Consider the following 6,710-nt stretch of genomic DNA (forward strand, 5'->3'; position numbering starts at 1 on the left):
TGTGTGCGTGTGCATGTGGTGTGTGCGTGTGCATGTGGTGTGTGCGTGTGCATGTGGTGTGTGCGTGTGCATGTGGTGTGTGCGTGTGCATGTGGTGTGTGCCTGTGCATGTGGTGTGTGCCTGTGCATGTGGTGTGTGCCTGTGCATGTGGTGTGTGCCTGTGCATGTGGTGTGTGCCTGTGCATGTGGTGTGTGCATGTGCATGTGGTGTGCGTGTGCATGTAGTGTGTGCGTGTGCATGTGGTGTGCATGTGGTGTGCGTGTGCATGTGGTGTGTGCGTGTGCATGTGGTGTGTGCGTGCGCATGTGGTGTGTGTTTGTGTGCATGTGCTGAGCGTGTTTGTGTGCATGTGTGCGTGTGCATGTGGTGTGTGCGTGTGCATGTGGTGTGTGCGTGTGCATGTGGTGTGTGCGTGTGCATGTGGTGTGTGCGTGTGCATGTGGTGTGTGCGTGTGCATGTGGTGTGTGCGTGTGCATGTGGTGTGTGCGTGTGCATGTGGTGTGTGCGTGTGCATGTGGTGTGTGCGTGTGCATGTGTGCGTGTGCGTGTGGTGTGTGCGTGTGCATGTGGTGTGTGCGTGTGCATGTGGTGTGTGCGGGTGCATGTGGTGTGTGCGTGTGCATGTGGTGTGTGTGCGTGTGCATGGGGTGTGTGCGTGTGGATGTGGTGGGTGCGTGTGCATGTGGTGTGTGCCAGTGCATGTGGTGTGTGCGTGTGCATGTGGTGTGTGCGTGTGCATGTGGTGTGTGCCTGTGCATGTGGTGTGTGCCTGTGCATGTGGTGTGTGCGTGTGCATGTGGTGTGTGCGTGTGCATGTGGTGTGTGCGTGTGCATGTGGTGTGTGCGTGTGCATGTGGTGTGTGCGTGTGCATGTGGTGTGTGCCTGTGCATGTGGTGTGTGCGTGTGCATGTGGTGTGTGCCTGTGCATGTGGTGTGTGCCTGTGCATGTGGTGTGTGCCTGTGCATGTGGTGTGTGCATGTGCATGTGGTGTGTGCCTGTGCATGTGGTGTGTGCCTGTGCATGTGGTGTGTGCCTGTGCATGTGGTGTGTGCCTGTGCATGTGGTGTGTGCCTGTGCATGTGGTGTGTGCCTGTGCATGTGGTGTGTGCCTGTGCATGTGGTGTGTGCGTGTGCATGTGGTGTGTGCGTGTGCGTGTGCATGTGGTGTGTGCGTGTGCGTGTGCATGTGGTGTGTGCGTGTGCATGTGGTGTGTGCGTGTGCATGTGGTGTGTGCGTGTGCATGTGGTGTGTGCGTGTGCATGTGGTGTGTGCGTGTGCATGTGGTGTGTGCCTGTGCATGTGGTGTGTGCCTGTGCATGTGGTGTGTGCCTGTGCATGTGGTGTGTGCCTGTGCATGTGGTGTGTGCCTGTGCATGTGGTGTGTGCGTGTGCATGTGGTGTGTGCGTGTGCATGTGGTGTGTGCGTGTGCATGTGGTGTGTGCGTGTGCATGTGGTGTGTGCGTGTGCATGTGGTGTGTGCGTGTGCATGTGGTGTGTGCGTGTGCATGTGGTGTGTGCTTGTGCATGTGGTGTGTGCGTGTGCATGTGGTGTGTGCTTGTGCATGTGGTGTGTGCGTGTGCATGTGGTGTGTACGTGTGCATGTGGTGTGTGCGTGTGCATGTGGTGTGCGTGTGGTGTGCATGTGGTGTGTGCGTGTGCATGTGGTGTGCGTGTTTGTGTGCATGTGGTGTGCGTGTTTGTGTGCATGTGGTGTGCGTGTTTGTGTGCATGTGGTGTGCGTGTTTGTGTGCATGTGGTGTGCGTGTTTGTGTGCATGTGGTGTGCGTGTTTGTGTGCATGTGGTGTGCGTGTTTGTGTGCATGTGGTGTGCGTGTTTGTGTGCATGTGGTGTGCGTGTGTAAGTTGAGTGTGTGTGTGGTGTGTGCGTGTGTAAGTTGAGTGTGTGTGTGTGGTGTGTGCCTGTGTAAGCTGAGTGTGTGTGTGTGGTGTGTGCGTGTGTAAGTTGAGTGTGTGTGTGTGGTGTGTGCGTGTGTAAGGTGAGTGCATGTGGTGTGTGCCTGTGCATGTGGTGTGTGCCTGTGCATGTGGTGTGTGCGTGTGCATGTGGTGTGTGCGTGTGCATGTGGTGTGTGCCTGTGCATGTGGTGTGTGCGTGTGCATGTGGTGTGTGCGTGTGCATGTGGTGTGTGCGTGTGCATGTGGTGTGTGCGTGTGCATGTGGTGTGTGCGTGTGCATGTGGTGTGTGCGTGTGCATGTGGTGTGTGCGTGTGCATGTGGTGTGTGCCTGTGCATGTGGTGTGTGCCTGTGCATGTGGTGTGTGCCTGTGCATGTGGTGTGTGCCTGTGCATGTGGTGTGTGCCTGTACATGTGGTGTGTGCCTGTGCATGTGGTGTGTGCCTGTGCATGTGGTGTGTGCCTGTGCATGTGGTGTGTGCCTGTGCATGTGGTGTGTGCCTGTGCATGTGGTGTGTGCCTGTGCATGTGGTGTGTGCCTGTGCATGTGGTGTGTGCCTGTGCATGTGGTGTGTGCGTGTGCATGTGGTGTGTGCGTGTGCGTGTGCATGTGGTGTGTGCGTGTGCATGTGGTGTGTGCGTGTGCATGTGGTGTGTGCGTGTGCATGTGGTGTGTGCGTGTGCATGTGGTGTGTGCGTGTGCATGTGGTGTGTGCCTGTGCATGTGGTGTGTGCCTGTGCATGTGGTGTGTGCCTGTGCATGTGGTGTGTGCGTGTGCATGTGGTGTGTGCGTGTGCATGTGGTGTGTGCGTGTGCATGTGGTGTGTGCGTGTGCATGTGGTGTGTGCGTGTGCATGTGGTGTGTGCGTGTGCATGTGGTGTGTGCGTGTGCATGTGGTGTGTGCGTGTGCATGTGGTGTGTGCGTGTGCATGTGGTGTGTGCTTGTGCATGTGGTGTGTGCGTGTGCATGTGGTGTGTGCTTGTGCATGTGGTGTGTGCGTGTGCATGTGGTGTGTACGTGTGCATGTGGTGTGTGCGTGTGCATGTGGTGTGCGTGTGGTGTGCATGTGGTGTGTGCGTGTGCATGTGGTGTGCGTGTGGTGTGCGTGTGGTGTGCATGTTTGTGTGCGTGTGCATGTGGTGTGCGTGTTTGTGTGCATGTGGTGTGCGTGTTTGTGTGCATGTGGTGTGCGTGTTTGTGTGCATGTGGTGTGCGTGTTTGTGTGCATGTGGTGTGCGTGTTTGTGTGCATGTGGTGTGCGTGTGTAAGTTGAGTGTGTGTGTGGTGTGTGCGTGTGTAAGTTGAGTGTGTGTGTGTGGTGTGTGCGTGTGTAAGTTGAGTGTGTGTGTGTGGTGTGTGCGTGTGTAAGTTGAGTGTGTGTGTGTGGTGTGTGCGTGTGTAAGTTGAGTGTGTGTGGTGTGTGCGTGTGTAAGTTGAGTGTGTGTGTGGTGTGTGCATGTGTAAGTTGAGTGTGTGTGTGGTGTGTGCGTGTGTAAGTTGAGTGTGTGTGTGTGGTGTGTGCGTGTGTAAGTTGAGTGTGTGTGTGGTGTGTGCATGTGTGTGTTGAGGGTGTGTGTGTGTGTTGAGGGTGTGTGGGTGTGGGTGTGTGTTGAGGGTGTGTGTGTGTGTTGAGGGTGTATGTGTGTGTTGAGTGTGTATGTGTGTGTTGAGTGTGTATGTGTGTGTTGAGTGTGTGTGTGTGTGTTGAGTGTGTGTGTGTGTTGAGTGTGTGTGTGTGTGTGTGTGTTGAGTGTGTGTGTGTGTGTGTTGAGTGTGTGTGTGGTGTGTGCGTGTGTGTTACATGTGTGTTGAGTGTGTATGTGGTGTGTGCGTGTGTGTTACGTGTGTGATGAGTGTATGTGTGGTGTGTGTGTGGCATGAGTGTGTGTGGTGTGTGTGTGGTGTGTGTGTGGTTGTATGTGTGGTGTGTGTGTGGTGTGTGTGTGGTGTGTGTGTGGTGTGTGTGTGGTGTGTGTGTGGTGTGTGCGTGTGTGTTGCATGTGTATTGAGTGTGTGTGTGGTGTGTGCATGTGTATTGAGTGTGTGTGGTGTGTGCATGTGTATTGAGTGTGTGTGGTGTGTGCATGTGTATTGAGTGTGTGTGTGTGGTGTGTGCATGTGTATTGAGTGTGTGTGTGTGTTGTGTCCATGTGTATTGAGTGTGTTTGTGGTGTGTGCATGTGTATTGAGTGTGTGTGTGGTGTGTGCATGTGTATTGAGTGTGTGTGTGGTGTGTGCATGTGTATTGAGTGTGTGTGTGGTGTGTGCATGTGTATTGATGTGTGTGTGTGGTGTGTGCATGTGCGTGTGGTGTGTGCATGTGCGTGTGGTGTGTGCATATGCGTGTGGTGTGTGCATGTGCGTGTGGTGTGTGCATGTGCGTGTGGTGTGTGCATGTGCGTGTGGTGTGTGCATGTGCGTGTGGTGTGTGCATGTGCGTGTGGTGTGTGCATGTGCGTGTGGTGTGTGCATGTGCGTGTGGTGTGTGCATGTGCGTGTGGTGTGTGCATGTGCGTGTGGTGTGTGCATGTGCGTGTGGTGTGTGCATGTGCGTGTGGTGTGTGCATGTGCGTGTGGTGTGTGCATGTGCGTGTGGTGTGTGCATGTGCGTGTGGTGTGTGCATGTGCGTGTGGTGTGTGCATGTGCGTGTGGTGTGTGCATGTGCGTGTGGTGTGTGCATGTGCGTGTGGTGTGTGCATGTGCGTGTGGTGTGTGCATGTGCGTGTGGTGTGTGCATGTGCGTGTGGTGTGTGCATGTGCGTGTGGTGTGTGCATGTGCGTGTGGTGTGTGCATGTGCGTGTGGTGTGTGCATGTGCGTGTGGTGTGTGCATGTGCGTGTGGTGTGTGCATGTGCGTGTGGTGTGTGCATGTGCGTGTGGTGTGTGCATGTGCGTGTGGTGTGTGCATGTGCGTGTGGTGTGTGCATGTGCGTGTGGTGTGTGCATGTGCGTGTGGTGTGTGCATGTGCGTGTGGTGTGTGCATGTGCGTGTGGTGTGTGCATGTGCGTGTGGTGTGTGCATGTGCGTGTGGTGTGTGCATGTGCGTGTGGTGTGTGCATGTGCGTGTGGTGTGTGCATGTGCGTGTGGTGTGTGCATGTGCGTGTGGTGTGTGCATGTGCGTGTGGTGTGTGCATGTGCGTGTGGTGTGTGCATGTGCGTGTGGTGTGTGCATGTGCGTGTGGTGTGTGCATGTGCGTGTGGTGTGTGCATGTGCGTGTGGTGTGTGCATGTGCGTGTGGTGTGTGCATGTGCGTGTGGTGTGTGCATGTGCGTGTGGTGTGTGCATGTGCGTGTGGTGTGTGCATGTGCGTGTGGTGTGTGCATGTGCGTGTGGTGTGTGCATGTGCGTGTGGTGTGTGCATGTGCGTGTGGTGTGTGCATGTGCATGTGGTGTGTGCATGTACGTAACGTACATGTGCGTGTGCATGTGCGTGTGGTATGTGCATGTGCATGTGCGTGTATGTAGCATACATGTGCGTGTGGTGCGTGCATGTATGTAGCATACATGTGCGTGTGGTGTGTGCATGTATGTAGCATACATGTGCGTGTGGTGTGTGCATGTATGTAGCATACATGTGCGTGTGCATATGCATGTGCTTGTGCACATGAGTGTGTGTATGCACGTGTGCATGCTTGTGCTTATGCACATGAGCGTGCGTATGCACGTGTGCATGCTTGTGCTTGTGCACATGAGTGTGCGTATGCACGTGTGTTTGCTTGTGCTTGTGCACATGAGTGTATGCTTATGCTTGTGCTTGTGTTTGTGCATGTGTGTGTGCATCTAAAAGTACATCATCTTATCCTCTACATTAGTATTTCCTGATAAAGGATATTGCAATCAGTTAACCAACTGCTGGATAGGTATGAACATATGGACCTAATCCAATGTAATTCTGGCTTACTAAATTAATGTAACCATTCAGTACACAGCTCCACATGTGCTCAGCCACCAATGAATCATCATCACCATCATCAGCATCATCAAAATAACAAAAACAATAATAATAATAATATTAATAATAATAATAATGAAAGTAATAATAATAATAATAATAATAATAATAATAATGAAAGTAATAATAATAATAATAATAATAATAATAATAATAATAATAGTAATAATAATAATAATAATAATAATAACAATAATAACAATAATAATAATAACAATAACAACAATAACAACAATAACAACAATAACAACAACAACAACAACAACAACGACAATGACAATGACAATGACAATGACAATGACAATGACAATGAAAATGAAAATGAAAATGAAAGTGAAAATGACAATGATAATATTGATGATGATAATAATATTGATCATGATAATATTGATGATGATAATACTGATGATGATAACATTGATGATGATAACATTGATGATGATAATATTGATGATGATAACATTGATGATGATAACATTGATGATGATAACATTGATGATGATAATATTGATGATGATAATATTGATGATGATAATACTGATGATGATAACATTGATGATGATAACATTGATGATGATAGCATTGATGATGATAGCATTGATGATGATAGCACTGATGATGATAACATTGATGATGATAACATTGATGATGATAACATTGATGATGATAACATTGATGATGATAACATTGATGATGATAACATTGATGATGATAACATTGATGATGATAACATTGATGATGATAACATTGATGATGATAATATTGATGATGATGATGATGATGATAATATTAATGATGATGATGATGATGATGATGATGATGATGAT

Source organism: Penaeus vannamei, unplaced genomic scaffold (genome assembly GCF_042767895.1).
Source record: "Penaeus vannamei isolate JL-2024 unplaced genomic scaffold, ASM4276789v1 unanchor975, whole genome shotgun sequence".
Taxonomy (NCBI): domain Eukaryota; kingdom Metazoa; phylum Arthropoda; class Malacostraca; order Decapoda; family Penaeidae; genus Penaeus; species Penaeus vannamei.